Here is a 16,613-nt window from a genome sequence, read left to right on the forward strand (position 1 = left end):
GAGACTCACTGTGTGTGATGTCCATGTACTGAACTCTTGTTATTCAACTATGCCATGGTAATTCAATTTTTCATTCTAGGGCACCTTTAATAAAATCAGGAAACGGCTGTAATCAAAACGTAATAACATGTTCTGAAATGTCCTTTTCATTTAATGTCATCAGACTTTCAATCACCTCTCATACAAAGACACTCGAATCAACATTGAACTGACTCACTATTGTCTTCTGTATAGCTGAACTGAACTCATTACATAAATGATTCATTGATCTGAACTGCATCGGCACTGAACTGACTTGAGCAGCAGAATTGAACACTGTTTGCACCCGCATTATTTTCCTGTTTGTCGCTGCTTTGAAACAAATCTGAAATAAAGCTGGCTTGACTTGTCTTTTAACAGTCAAATCAATTCCTGATGGATAAAATCAAGTCTTGTTCTATGAGTATTTTCAATGATGTCACATTATGGAGGTAAAATGGTCATCAGCACTGTTCACCAGAGATGATTCATGCGGCTCAGTCCATTCTGTAGTCAGCTGGGATGATTTTATGTTTGCCGTGTTTTTTTCCCCAATACAAATGACATGATCGTACAGATCTTACGACTTCTTCAGAAGGACAAACCCATTTTAACTGTCTTCTCTGTGGCAGATGTGAGCCGTGGTCACGGTCAAACCGCTAAAAATACATCTCTTCCTCTCTCATTCGGCTTTCCTTGTCACGTCCTGAGTCTCTTTAGTTTCATACTGTGTCTTTCTTGCTTTAGGGAGGTGAGCTTCTAAAACATTAATTCATAGCTCCGGGGCTTGTGGCACATTCATCACTTGTAGCCGTTTTCATACAGTGCTTCTGAACAGACTAAAACTTCTGCACATGTTCCGGACATGAATGATTTGCTGCATACTATCAATCCAAAATAGCATTTCAAATTAGAATGAGTGTGTCCTAAATAGCTGTATGGTGAAATTATTATCCCCAAGATATCCGAATGTTCTACTTTTTCCTTTTAGAATCCGAAGTGCAGATCTGTGCACACACTAACGGCTAATATTACCCACAACCCATTGCACGTTGAATGAGAATTTGATTACAACTATAAAATTCTAAGAAAGTTTTCAAAAACGACAAACGTGGATGTGCCAGTCCGACGTTAGCTAAGATGAAAATATATTTATTTAATGCTATCTACATTATATTTCATCTGCAACAGCATTGTGTATTTAATAAAGATATGTTTGGTCATTATTTTTAAACCTACCCATCATGTTTGTTTTTGTGAAATGTGGGGACATTTCAAAGGTGTAATGGTTTTTATACCGTACAAACCGTATTTTTTATCCCCTTACACTGCCCCTGCCCCTAAACCTACCCATCACAGGAAACATTCTGTATTTTTACTTTCTCAAAAAAACTAATTTTTGCATTTTGAAAAGTGGGGACATGGGTAATGTCCTCATATTTCACCCTCTTCTCTTCACACACACACACACACACACACACACACACACACACACACACACACACACACACACACACACACACACACACACACACACACACACACACACACACACACACACACACACACACACACACACACACACACACACACACACACACACACACACTTGGCAGTTGTAGCTTTCCAACAAAATCTCCTGACATACTGGAGGTAATATCACTTCATCTGAAAAGGTACAGAATAAATAGCACTTATGAAGATTTTCAGCAGGAGAGCAGGATATTTGATTCAGCCAATTCGCTGTTGAGTTTAATTAAACGCCTGAAGTAGTTAGGCTGCATCCCAATTAGCATACCATTATAGTATGTGAGACCAGGATTAGTGCATCTCAGATCACAGTACACTGAAAATAATATGCCAAAGGTATCCAGATGGTACAATATTTCAGTGGATTATTGAATTATACATCCATGCAGGCTTTTTGGGCTAATATTACCCACAGCTATATTGAGGAAATGTGGAAAGAAATGTGATGCCAAAGTTGCCGAAGTTGTAAAAAGTGTGAACTACAAGTAATGTAAATGCAATCACAAAAAGTATGCAACAGGGTGCAATTTTATGACATGGAAGTATTTCCCAGTACAGACGGACTGTCAGAAATATGGATTTGCTCAGAGAAGTACTTCATTTTAGTTTACAAATTTAGTTGCAGCTTAAGTTTTTATTTTATTAATGCAATTTGGTGTTTAACTTAATATTCATTTTAGTATTTAAAAGTAAAGCGTGTAATTTATGCTAAATGTGATTGCAAAAATAATCTGATAATGGCTTTTTTTGTAATTGTAATTGTCGTGTTGTGTAATTGTTTAATTTTTTTGTAATTGTATGTGTTTAATAAACATACAAAAACAACATTATCAATATTTTAGTGAAGAAAAATGTTAACTGTATATACCTAGATCAGGCATAACATTATAACCTAATATTGTGTTGTTCCCTCTATTGCAGCCAAAGCAGCCCTGACCCGTCAAGGCATGCACTCCACCTGAAGGTGTGCAATAGTATCTGGCACTAAGATGTTAGCAGCAGATCAATTGAGTCCTGTAAGTTGTGAAGTTGGGGCCTCCATGGTTAGGACGTGTTTGTTCAAGCATCACACTGCCTCCGCCAGCTTGCCATCTTCCCATAGTGCATCCTGGTGCCATGTGTTCCCCAGGTAAGCGACGCATTAACTTCTTGATCAATCTGAGCTCCAGTAGCTCGTCTGTTTGATCAGACCACATGGCCAGCCTTTCGCTCTTCACGTGCATCAATGATCCTTAGCCATGACCCTGTGGCCGGTTCTCCACTGTTCCTCTTGGAGCTCTTTTGACAGATACTGACCACTGCAGACCGGAGACACCCCACAAGAGCTGCAGTTTTGGAGATGCTCTGACCCAGCCGTCTAGCAATTAAAATTTACATAAATGTAAATAATACGATTTTAAATGATTGTATACGGCACGATCAACAGAGAATGTAATTTTAGTGAATTTTGTGGACTTTACAGTCCACATAACTCCATTTATAACTTTTTGGCCAATAAGATAACCGATAATTCTTTATATTTGAAAGACAATAACCAATATATTGGCTGATAAATCTAAATTCAAATTATATCATTTTGAGAGCCTGATTGCAAATACAAAAGTCTCACCATTAAAAGTCATGTCCCAAGCACACAATTATATTATAAACATAATTGTATGTAGCCTATATGACAGACTTGTGTGGCACTTTGCACTTCGCTGTATTTTCCTTTGATGAAGTGTCATATGAAATATCATATTTCAAGCAATTGAACTCTGTGAGATCTGTCTCAGCCAAAGGAAATAGTCCATTATTCCTCTGCTTTAATATATCAACCAACTTTTTTTATCGGGCTGATAAAAATAACAGTAAAGATGAACATAAAAATAAACTGAGCTAGTGAAGAAATGTGAGCGTGCTGGAGCAGCGCTCAGAAACACTTTTTAAGCTTGCAACTAAATAATGTTTTTACCAGACCAAGCCTTTCCTTCTACCTCCTTCAAAAGTGTGATTTTTCATTCAGTGCTAATTTGAGAAAGACAAACAGCTCTGGGCTTTCAGGACAGCCTGCTTGACATTTTCACAGCTTCAATTATTCACACTTTTGACAATACAGCCGACAGCCCAAAAGGGTACCGCAGCTAAATGAATAGAGCATGTTATTTTCTCTTTTCTGTCTTTTTTGTCAGTTTTCTCTTTCCTGCTTATGTCCTTCTTTCTGTCTGTCTAGTATAAATTCCTCCTCGAAATATGGGCCGTATAGAAAGGTCAGAATCACCATATTTCACCATGTGTCGGATACAGTATGTACTTCGAGTTCTTCAAACACAGCGGCACACTATAACAGGACATGTGCTGTGTTTTCCTAAGCTCTGAAAACGACATGAAATGGTCCATTAGTTCCATAATTCAATTTCTGAGCGATGCATGATACAATAGGAGCATACAACAAGGAGGTATTAAAATTCCATATTTCTGGCCTAAATGAAGTTGAAAATGAAAGTCATTTCAGGACTGACACAATTATAATTGTGATAAAAGTCTTTTTTACTTTACTGTTGCCTTTAAGCAAATTTCACCATGCAAAAGTGCTCTTTGTTCTTCTATCTACAATCTCTCTCACACAGCGTAGCAGGGGTCTGTAAGGAAACTTGTGTCATAAAGAATAACAGAATAGAGAGTTTTTTGCATCTCTCTCTCCTCCCATTTGATGCAACACCGGGAAATCAGGAAGTCGATCTACAGAACATCTCTTCTTCATTCCTGCAGATATTCAATACAAGGAAGTGCATGAATAATGTAGAGGCCAGCAGCGACGCTCTGCTTTATCAGCGGGCCACTTCTGTCCAGATAGTGTTAGTCACAATGACACGTCCTTCACTTTTACACACAGCAGTCTTTCATGGGCAATTAGGCCTATTTGTCCTCGTGTATGTAGGTTAGAAACATCAGAGCTGTGATTTATTTTATATAAAAATCACTGCTGGGATTTAGAAGGTCATTTGAAATCTAAAATAGCTTGAGGAGAGCGTTTTCTCCGGGGTCTGAGTGACACACCAGAGAGAACAGTGACATTTCCGAATTAACGTAGTGAAAGTCTTTTCTGCTGATGGATTTAACGACATGGGCTTGAAAACAAAAACACAAAGCTGATTTACTGACGTCACCGCGGCGCTGCTGAAAAGCCTACTGAGCTCCTTCACTGCCTTCAGCTCAAACACAGACTGGAACACTCTTTACAAAATGTACAATTTGTTAAGAGCAGAAATATTAGTTAAAAGTTTGATCAATTTAAAATATATAAATAGATATAGCTAGTTCAAAAAAATGTATACTTTTTTATTTTATTTTATTTGTTTAGTCCAAAATAACTTTTTTCAACATTGATAACAATCAGAAATGTTTATTGAGCAACAAATCAGCATATTAGAATGTTTTCAGCGCTGATCAGCGGAATAAATTATATTTTAACATATATTCATATAGAAAATAGTTCTTCCACATTGCAATAATATTTCACAATATTACTGTTTTTACTATGTTTTTATGCAAATAAAATGCAGCCTTTTTGAGCATAAGACTTCTCAAAAACACTTTAAGAATTATATTTATATATAAAAAATATATATTTAAGAATATATATATATATATATTCTCACCTAAAGGATTAGGAACACCTGTTCAATTTCTTTTTAATGCAATGATCTAATCAACCAATCAATTGCTTCAATGCATTTAGGGGTGTGGTCCTGATCAAGACAATCTCCTGAACTCCAAACTGAATGTCAGAATGGGAAAGAAAGGTGATTTAAGCAATTTTGAGCGTGGCATGGTTGTTGGTGTCAGACGGGTCGGTCTGAGTGTTTCACAATCTGCTCAGTTACTGGGATTTTCACGCACAACCATTTTTAGGGTTTACAAAGAATGGTGTGAAAAGGGAAAAACATCCAGTATGCGGCAGTCCTGGGTGAAAATGCCTTGTTGATGCTAGAGGTCAGAGGAGAATGGGCCGACTGATTCAAGCTGATAGAAGAGCAACTTTGACTGAAATAACCACTCGTTATAACCATTACAGCATAAAATTGGACAGTTGAAGACTGGAAAAATGTTGTCTGGTCTGAGGAGTCTTGATTTCTCTTGAGACATTCAGATGGTAGAGTCAGAATTTGGCATAAACAGAATGAGAACATGGATCCATCATGCCTTGTTATCACTGTGCAGGCTGGTGGTGGTGGTGTAATGGTGTGGGGGATGTTTTCTTGGCACACTTTAGGCCCCAACTGGGCATCGTTTAAATGCCACGGCCTACCTGAGCATTGTTTCTGACCATGTCCATCCCTTTATGACCACCATGTCCCCATCCTCTGATGGCTACTTCCAGCTAGATAATGCACCATGTCACAAAGCTCGAGTATATATATAGCACACCGGAACATATATACATTATATATGCGCAAGCTTAAATTTGAATCGACTTCTGACAGAAGAGCTGCATGATGGGTATCTTGTAGCACAGGGTGAAATCAGTACATTGACGATTTGAGGAAAATATAATATAAATTTAATATAAAACCTTGAAATGGCGCTCCGTGGCACTGCAGGATTTTAAACAACTTCCTTAATCGCTGCGGATAGGCACCGAATGCCACTGCTGATGTGTATGTGTTCGAATTATTTATTATTATAATAATGTGCAAAGTTCAGCGCCTTTAAAATAATGCAATAATGACTTATGTAGCTGTTATTTTGTGAACAGCCCTCATGATATGAGTGCAGCTATGTCTGTGATGCCTATAAAATATTGTGGAATGGAGCTGGAGTTCAAATCGGATCTATGTGTAACATTACAACAGAACCAGATCAATAGTCTCATAAACACTGGAAAAACACTGGCGCACATTCATCTGACCTATGCCACATTTCTATGACTCCCACTTTATCATCGCCATCCTGTAATACAATTATTAATAACACTTTATTTTACAGTGTCCTTTTTACACGTTACATGTAGTTGCTATAATAATAACTATAAATAATTGTGCATAATTACAACCAACTTAATTGCAACTAACCCTATAGTAAGTGCATGTAGTTAATTATTATTACTCAGTCAGTACTTAAATGTATAATTACACTGTAAAACGGACACCTTAAAAAATGAAGTATAACTAAATTATTTTATTTAGAGATTTAATGTGCATGACTTTTAACTTCTGTTACAGCATTGTTCTCTGCTCCAACAATGTACATGTAAAAACACATTTTGTTTCTATTTAAAAACAATCTTGTGGCAATATGTATAAATTTACTTTGGTAAAATTAGCAATGCAATAAGTAATTGTGCATTTGTAGTGAAGCTCACAGCTGATTGCTCTGTGATTAGAGAGCATTCTTTGGCGACACGCTTTGACTCTCCAGCGTTCATGGCCTCAAGACAAGACATCAGTCGCTTCCAGTTCGGCTTCTCATTTTTCTTTTTAGCACAAGAGCATATTGAGGCCGCTAGAGCAGTGAGGTGGGGCTTATTCAGGCCATGAAAAAAACACCACACATACACACACATGCTTACTGAAATAGTGCTGCTAAACTGAATGTTAATTTGGCGGCATAAAGACACAGCTGGTACTGCGAGACACGAACATTGTGTCACATTTCAGCACACAGAATGAGCTCTCAGCCTGAGCCCTGTTTAAATATGAGTAAGCGCTATTGAAAAGGCTATTGATCTGGCTATGATTAGCAGTCCATTCATGGCCTTTGCTGTGGCTGTTGGCCCTCGCTCCCTTATTGACTCGCCGCGATGCACTGACTTCGGACCATTCAAGAGAAGCCTGTCTGTGTGTTCACAATGGCAGACTTAGATAAGATAGAGACTTCACTGCTGTTTGAGGGCTTCCCATTGATAAGATTGTTTGGAGGTTTTTAATGAAAGCCAGAGTTGAAGTTTGTGCGCCCATCATCAATATAATGCAAAACTTATTAACAAGTCCATAAGAGATGTATCTGAGCATTTAGTGTCAAGTTACACCTCGGCTCTGTTCAAAAACCTAGCGATGCACCTACATTGGTAACATAATTATTATTAAAATACCGTTAAATGTTTTGATTTCAATTTAATGCAATAGGCATCATGAAGTCTTTTTGAGTATGATGCTACAAGCTTGGCACACCAATTTTTGGGCAATTTCTCTCATTCTTCTTTGCAGGACCTCTCAAACCATCGGGTTGGATGGGTCGGTGCACAGCCATTTTCAAATCTCTTCAGAGATTTTCAGTCGGGTTCAAGTCTGGACTCTGGCTGAGCCACTCACTGAATTGTCCCATAGCCACTCCTTTTTATCTTGGCTGTGCTTAGGGTCATTAGGGTCTGAAGCAGGTTTTCATCAAGGATGTCTCTGTACATTGCTGCATTCATCTTTCCCTCAATCCTGACTAGTCTCCCAGTTCCTGCCACTGAAAAACATCCCCACAGCATGATGCTGCCACCCCCATGCTTCCCTGTAGGGATGGTATTGGCCAGGTGATGAGTGGTGCCTGGTTTCCTCTGGACATGATGCTTGCCATCCAGGCCAGAGTTCAATATTTGTTTCATCAGACCAGAGAATTTTGCTTCTCATTGTCTGAGAGGGCTTCAGGTGCCTTTTGGCGAACTCTAGGTGGCCTTTCACTGAGGAGTGGCTTCTGTCTGGCCACTCTACCATAGGGGCTTGATTGGTGGAGTGTTGCAGAGATGGTTGCTCTTCTGGAAGGTTCTCCTCTGTCCACAGAGAAACGCTGGAGCTCTGTCAGTGTGACCACTGGGTTTGTTGGACACCTCGCTGACTAAGGCCCTTCTCCCCCGATCGCTCATTTTGGCCGGCTGGACGGTCCGCTCTGGGTTCCAACCTTCTTCCATTTACGGATGACAGAGGCCACTGTGCTCATTGGGACCTTCAATGCAGCAAAACATTTTCTGTACCCCTGCCCAGATCTGTGTCTCGGAGGTCTACAGACAACTCCTTAGACTTCATGACTTGGTTTGTCCTCTGACAAGCACTATTTGGTGTGTGCCTCTCCAAATCATCTTCAATCAACTGAAGGTGGACTCAAATCAAGTTGTAGAAACCTCTCAAGGATGATCAGTGGAAACAAGATGCACCTGAGCTCAATTTATAGTGTCATGGCAAAGGCTGTGAATACTTTAATGTACATTTTAAATTTGAATACATTTGCAAAGATTTCAAAACATTTTTTTTTTCTTTTCAAGTTGACATTATGGGGTTTTGTTTCTAGAATTCTGAGGTCCATTTTGGATCCATTGAGGCTGTAACATAACAAAATGAAGAAAAATCAAGATGACTAATTGTTGTAAAAGTATTGCTTGTTATTATTTAAATTTAGCCATTGAATTAATTAATTCTAATCTACAGAAACTTATTGTAAAATATGACCATAATGATTATATTGCCTTCTAAAAATCTTCTTTTGAGCACAATCTAGCAGCATTGCATGCATCCTTCAGAATGCATTTAATTTAATAATGAAAACTAAATTCGAATCATATATTGAACATATATTAACCAGTCTTTGCACAGTTTAGAGTGTTGCATCATCTTCGTACTTCATATAATATCTTCATATCCCCATAGCTCTTTCCCCTTCACTTCACATGAGATGCTATTTGTATGACACACATTTGCTAGAGCGCTCTAAATCTGTCACTTATGCGGCTCCACTTCAGTTAAGATGGTAGACAGCAATGCAGTCATAGCATTACACTTTTTATTTTTATTGATCGCATCAGGATACTCAGCTACGGTCAGTGAAATTACACAAAAAAGAGAAAAGAATAAGAAACATAGATTATACAATCATAAGAGGGGTTGGTAAACCCCTGTTAAGATTGAAAAAACCCCAAAACAAAACAAAACAAACATCCCATATACCTAAAGCTGTATGGATTACTTTTATGATGGATGGATGCGCTTTTGAATGGTATCTAAGTTACCATTCACTCCCAATTTAAAGCTTGGAAAAGCTGGGATATTTTTTAATATAACTCCAATTGTGTTTGGCTGAAAGCAGAAAATGATATACACCTGGGATGACTTGAGGGTGAGTAAATGATGGGATAATTTCCATTATTGAGTGAACTAAACCAACCCTTCAAGTTTGTAGACTAAGGGCAGAGATTCTTTGTATTATTTTATCATTCATCATCGGAGTATGATGCCCCTCCCCCTCCAATACGTAATTAAAGCTCCAACAGTTGAGTGCATGGCTGTGTTTGAAATCGCCCCCTATACCCATTCACTATTCCCTAAATATTTGTAATTTAGCAAACTGGCAACTCTGGTAGAAATTAAAAGATTTATCTTTAACTCTATCATGAAAATAGCATGTATAAACCTAAATTAAACAATTTAATAATCAATTAAAAAGGAATTTATACCTGAATGATATTACGCTGTAACCACATCGGACCAGCGGTTTGGCAAATGGATGACCTGCAGCCATCTTAGGCTGGAATTCATTCAACGCACCTCTCACATTTGCATTATGGGTATTCTCTAGCTGTTGAGCGTACATCAGTACATACATTTGATATTGTGGTTTTGGACAACCACTACAAATGGATGTCCCTCAAATAGTGCCCTATTTAAGGGAACAGGGGAGCGATTTCAGATCAATTCCCATAAAGTGTCCAACACTCCACTATTTTAACTGCAGTTTTTATATTTTGACTTTTTTTGACACTATTTATACTAAAAACAGCATAAACTAGTGCATAAGTACATGAATTGGGATGCACCTAGTGCAAAAGACGCAAGCGCAATGGTTAAACATGTCCGTCTAGTTCGTGTTTACATTGAAAAACAATGGAAAAGAAGAGCAGTGGAATGGAAAAGTGTGCTCTGTGTAAATGGCCCCTAAACATGCACTTCTAATGTGCCCTACAGCATGTGTTGTATATACTGTGTACCATATATTACTGTGTATTCTGTTGGATTATTGTCTTTGCACTAGATTGCTTTGCTGATGTTGCATGCAAAATGAATAATCTATATATCATTGTCATGCCAGTATAGTGTTGAATTATTGCCAGGACCTGTTGAGAAATGTAATTTCATTCCCCCATGTCTGGACTGAATAAAAGGGAACTCTGAGGTGAATATGTATTTGCAAATGTTTGTGTAAAAGAAACCTATTTAGCAAATAATATAATGGGAACACTTTACAATAAACACTCATTTAGTTAATGCATTCACTAACATAGCATTTATTAACCTTTGTTAATCGATCATGTTAGTTCACAGTGCATTAACAGATACAACTTTTGACCATATAAATGTTTGAGATTAGCATCAAAAATAATAAATGCTGTAGAACTACATATTAATTAATTTAGTTAACTTATGTTATCAAATCAAACCTTAGTGTAAAGTGTTACCAATGTAATATAGTTGAAATATTATGCCAGAATAATTGAAATAAAAACACCATAATGTTACTATAAAACAGCACAAGCTGAAAAATGATGCAGTGCAGTATACAATGCACTGAGAGATGCAGCTAAAGCCAAGATATCTAGGTCTTCTTTGAGTGTCTAAAACAGTGCATGCAAATGTGGCCAGAGAAGAATCCAGCATTTGCCAAGCCATCAGCCTGTTATAGAGCGCCATCGCAGATGACAGTCGCTGTCACAGATAAAACTCGGAACAAATGAGAGCTTAAACAACAATCTGAGCAGATTCGTTGCATTTTTGAAGCTGTTAAAAGGACAGACGTTCATTATGCACAACAGTGATCCATTTATAGAGTTATAAAAGTCATGTACAAACTTTCTGATGTGAAAGTCGTGAGTAGAATGACAAAAAACAGCATTTTGCAGAAAGTTTAGAGGTCAGAATCAGATCAATGTAGAACAAGAATGATGGAGCTGGAAGCACAAACAAAACAAGAGCTGAACTGCTTAAATCTGCTCTATTCATCCATTATCTTAAAGGGGCCTGCATGACAAGACTAAAAATGTGACTTGGAAACAGACGATCAAATGAAACCATCTTAAACAGCTTCGTTCACATCGGATGATACAGTATGTCACACAGCTTAGTGGAGAGTTCAGTTTGAACAAAAAGGCAATTGAAAGGGCTTATTTAAAAGACATACAGCACAAATAATTATTCTATTGATCTTCTGAGATGATCAAACTGCTTTTCTGACTGAATCAATCCCCATTTTGCCATCCTGTTCGTGAAAAACTGCATTTCATTGTGGAAAACTGCACATATTTCAATTCATACAGCAACATAAACACTGACAAATGTAAATCTAGAGGTCAGAAGACCATCTGAACCCACTTCAGCCTCAAACCAGAATATATAATTAAAAATGACAATCATCTGTGATTCACAATCAGATACACAACAGCACTTAAAGTGGCCGCTAGCTTTCTCTCTTGATCTCGCCATTTAATAAAGTTCAACTGAACACTAGAAAAGTGATTCAAAACTAGAGCAAAACCAACAATTATCATTAATTCTGTTATCACCACCAGGCTGTGTTTCAACCCATACATAGGCCAGTGAGATTAGACAGACAGTGGTCATTATACGGAAATAATTTCCCTTCATTCAGCTCTTATTAGCTCAAATGCATCACCTAACAGCTTCGTGGCTGTTTCTCAAAACATAATCAACGCACCACATAGCATTTATATATGAGCGTTTTTCGACTCAAAACGGGCCAGGTAGTCTAGATAGTCAGCTGACTTGGTTTTGAGACACAGCCCAAGCCCCTCGCGCTGTCTTCCGGCTCATCAGACAGAACACACACACGGGTACACTTACAAAACAACCGCAAAACACACACACACTGGCACATAGCTCAACTCAAAGAGCGTGTAAAGCAAATGCCACGACAGGTTGTGGCGTTCTCGTATCTGAAGGTTCAGCAGATCGAGGGGTTTTACCTGTGATGTTCGGGTGACTGTCTTCCGTCGCTTTTTTCAGAAACATTAAACTTCCCCCGCGCCGCTCTTCGTCTCAATGTGAGCTCAGGTCTGGCGCGCGCGCGCGTGATTGTCAGAGGAAACACGCTGCATTCCTCCTTAAAATCACTTTATCTCCGGCGAACGCGAAAACGAGCCGCTCGGATCTCCATCACTGCGAGATTCATCCGCGAGGGGAGCAACACTAACACTGAGAGGAGCGAGTGAAGTGTGTGTGTGTGTGTGTGTGTGTGTGTGAGAGAGAGAGAGAGAGAGAGAGAGAGAGAGAGAGAGAGAGAGAGAGAGAGAGAGAGAGAGAGAGAGAGAGAGAGAGAGAGAGAGAGAGAGAGAGAGAGAGTCAGCACCACGGACAGCGACACCCATTCATTCAGTTCAGAAACGTTTAGCAAGTAAATAACACACGTTACACGTGTCACATGTGTGTTCATTTTCCTTTACTGTAATTACTTATCTTTAAAATCTTGCCAATAATAGCATATACTTGTAAAGGAATAGTCACACCCATGATGTTTTTTAACATGTACAGTACTGTGCAAAAGTATTAGGCACCAAAAAAATGTTTTTACGGCAGTTATTTATATATTTCGCAATATTGTGTCAGAACGTAATATCAGTTTACACTTTCAAACGTTTATTTTTCCATTAATTGTAATAATCCGTTCCAGTGAGACTTTTGTCTGACAACAGCGCTTTGATCCACGCGGAAATCTGATCTCACCATCATCGAGTCTGTATGGGATTACATGAAGACACTGAAAAAACGGAGACAAAATTCACAACAACTGCAAAAACATCTCAAAGACGCTTGAAGAAACCCTCCTGCAAAGCTCCACTATGAACAGTTTTAGTGACTTTAGTGTAAAAATGCTGTAAAGTGAGAATGATTTAAAAAATAATGTCATAAATAGATTTTGTTTATCAAGGAAGTCCTAATAACTAAATCAAATGAGTGTCTGGTGTGACCACCCTTTGCGTTTTAAACAGCTTTTGTCCCGGTACACTTGCTCATAGTTTTTTAGGAGCTTTGCAGGTGGGTTTTTTCAAGTGTCGTGAACTTCGCAGTCCTTGTGGATTTTGTCTCAGTGTCTTCATGTAATCACAGACAGACTCGATGATGGTGAGATCAGATCTCCGTGTGGATCAAACCGCTGGTGTCAGACTCCTTCTGCATACAAAAGTCTCACTGGAATGGATTATTACAATTAATGGAAGAATTTTTTTTTTTGTTGAAAATGTAAACTTGTATTACCTACTGACACATGTAAAATATATTAATAACTGACTTTAAAAAAAAACAATTTGTGTGTGTGAAAATACTAACATGCTTAAGACTTTTGCCCAGTACTGTATGACTTTCATTCTTCAGTGAAATGCAAAAGATATTTTGAAAAAAATGTCTCTTTATACATCTAAATTTGATAGAAATGCATGCTTCCAAACACCCTAAAATAACTCTATAGTAAGTACATTAGTAATAGTTAATTAATATTACACAGTACTTATTTGAGTAGGCTAAGTACAATGTAAACATGTCACATTAAAATAAAGTGTGACACTTTATTTGGTTATCTGGTTACACACTAAGGTGTCATTTTTACAGTGTAAATATATATTTAAGTATTGAGTAATAATAATTACTATAAGGTTAGGGTATGATTAGGGTTTGGTTTATGTTTAGTTGCATGTAATTATGCATCATTTATACAAATATTATTAAAAGATTTTGTAAGCATATTGGGTAATTGTGTGTGTTTTATTTGGGATGACGCAGTGAAACATGCCAAATTGTGCTATTTTCATGATTTATCACACGTGGTTTCTATTTATTAAACCAATTTCCTTCATTGTATCAACTCAATTTTTTATTTCAATAAACTTGAAATTTTAATACCTCCTTTCTAAGTTAAACCAACACTATTTTTTTTACAGTGCAGTTATTAATATGGTAAGTACAAGTAACATATGGAACAAGGACACTGTAAAATAAAGTGTAACCTAGTTTTAATGTCCATCTTTTATGGCTTTTTAAAGTATAGACTACTATTTTATCTTATTATCCTTATAAAAAATTAAAGTAGGTTTATTTGTTACGGTCTTTTATTTGTTTTCATGTGAAGTTTTTGGTGTACATTGTAATGCTTTTAATTGTAAAGCATTTTGAGCTACATATTATTGTGGTATAATATATTTTACATAAACAACTCCTCCATAATGACAGGTAAACAAACAAACTACAGTAGTTGATTGTTTGTTATATCATTAGTTTTTAAAGCCATGTTAGCATCAAGGCTATTTAAATGGCAAACACAAGGTCAATATCACAATCCATAAAATTTAAATCCTTATATAAAACATTTCAACTTGACATGAGATAGAAAATCACAAATACATTTGGGTAAAACATTCTGAAATATTCCATGTAAGAATGTATTTTCTAGCATAAAAATGTCAGTAGCCTATACTTGAAAGGTCAAGTATTAGCTTAATGTGAAAGAGAAATAACTCTTATTTTGCCTTATAAACTTGCCACTAAACGGCACAGAAAAACAGTCCGTTTTCATCAATCAGACAGTGTATTCCTGTTTAAGTGGGTTGATCTGGGACAGAATAATGTGTAATGTGTATTAACATTTATGCTGATATTCAAAATTTAGACTACATGAGACTCACAGTTACAGACCAATGACAGAAGGAGAAGGACAGAAGCATTTTAATGTTTGTATCAAGCCTGAATTAAACTCCTGACAGGCTGATGTTAAAATACTGTTAGCTCTGGATATTCCCTTCCTCGGGTGTGGAATCAGAAACGCTCAGTCTCATCTTTATTTACCTGTGTAGAAGCACGCAGGTCGGTGACACATACACTGATGTCTTCTGGGAGAAGATGTTGGGAATAATATGTCAGCCGTGATCTGAGGAGCTGAGTGAAGTGTTTGACTCATTTGAAGTGATTCGATGAAGTGAAGCTTGATGTATTTGGATGAAGAGAGAACTGGGTTAAAGCAGGCATATAAACCAATATAATGCAGAATGTACAATTTCTGGAGGCAGTGTGAAACCCTGATGGCTAATCATTACCATATTTTCCGGAACTGCCCAAAGATAAAATTCTTTTGGCAAGAAGTAATGTCAGAGATTGGGAAAATTATTGGAGTAGAGATTGATTATTCGTTCATTACATTATATTTAGGCAAAATACCAGAAAATGTGTTAGACAAGGATAAATACTTCACGAGTTCACACTTACAAATAATTCAGATAGAATAAATGGTATGCGTATTTGGCGTGCTGTCCGAGGAGAGGGCTCCGAGCTCGGTATTTGGCCCGAACCCAGAGTACTCCCCCCGTATTTCTGGTTAGGAAAGTTAACCAGGTGCGTGTGAGGTAGAAGGGGTGGTGGAGGGATGCTGCAAACTTTGTCAAGGAACGTTGGTGAGTTGACTGGGTATTTATGTGATCTTCCACTTGAGCTGATTGGTAGACATGTTGATTACTGATTGTTGACAGCTGGTTGGAATGACATCATGATTAGGTAGATCATTTGAACGTGCTTCTCCCGAACTTAGTTTTTTAAGAAACATCATTTAATTAAAATATTATTAGTAAGCTTTAAGAAAGCAATAACCTGTAAATGGTTGCAGGTTGACCCTCCAAAAAAGGATCAGTGGTTAGGGATAGTAAAAGAAATATACAGTAGAGACTTACATTTATATTAAGACTCAAATCTGAAAAATGTAACAAGCTCTGGGAAAAATGGATTATGTATGTAAACCAATGAAGAAAGGGTGATATTGTATATGAAGATGTTGGAAATATTGTATGTAATGATATTGTAACATCCATGATAACTGTGTTCTTTGTTTCAATAAAAAAAGTATAAAAAAAGAAAAAAGAAAAAAAAAGATTGTACAATTTCTTTCCATTATTAAGATTCATGTTATCTTAGCTCCTATTGTTCAGTAACTTTACGCTGTAACTTGAAAAACGATTATGTTTGAGTAACTTAATGTGCTAATAATGTTAATGTGGTTTGTTAAAGCTGCAGTCCATAACTTTTTTTGGCTAAAAATTATCCAAAATCTTTTTTGAGTAA

The 16,613-nt window shown here is 37.3% G+C and overlaps 1 protein-coding gene across 5 annotated transcripts in view; it reads right to left on the reverse strand.

The window, feature by feature from the left end:
• The window catches only part of dlgap4b (discs, large (Drosophila) homolog-associated protein 4b), a 143,688-nt gene extending 130,969 nt beyond the window's left edge, over window positions 1–12,719 (reverse strand). For all 5 annotated transcript variants that reach the window (XM_067458846.1, XM_067458844.1, XM_067458845.1 and 2 more), the window contains exon 1: window positions 12,482–12,719. The gene's annotated coding sequence lies outside the window, so the exon portion shown is untranslated. The remainder of the gene's footprint in view (window positions 1–12,481) is intronic.
• Between the last annotated feature and the right edge of the window lie 3,894 nt (window positions 12,720–16,613).

This window comes from Pseudorasbora parva, chromosome 12 (assembly GCF_024679245.1).
Source record: "Pseudorasbora parva isolate DD20220531a chromosome 12, ASM2467924v1, whole genome shotgun sequence".
NCBI classification, from domain to species: Eukaryota; Metazoa; Chordata; class Actinopteri; order Cypriniformes; family Gobionidae; genus Pseudorasbora; species Pseudorasbora parva.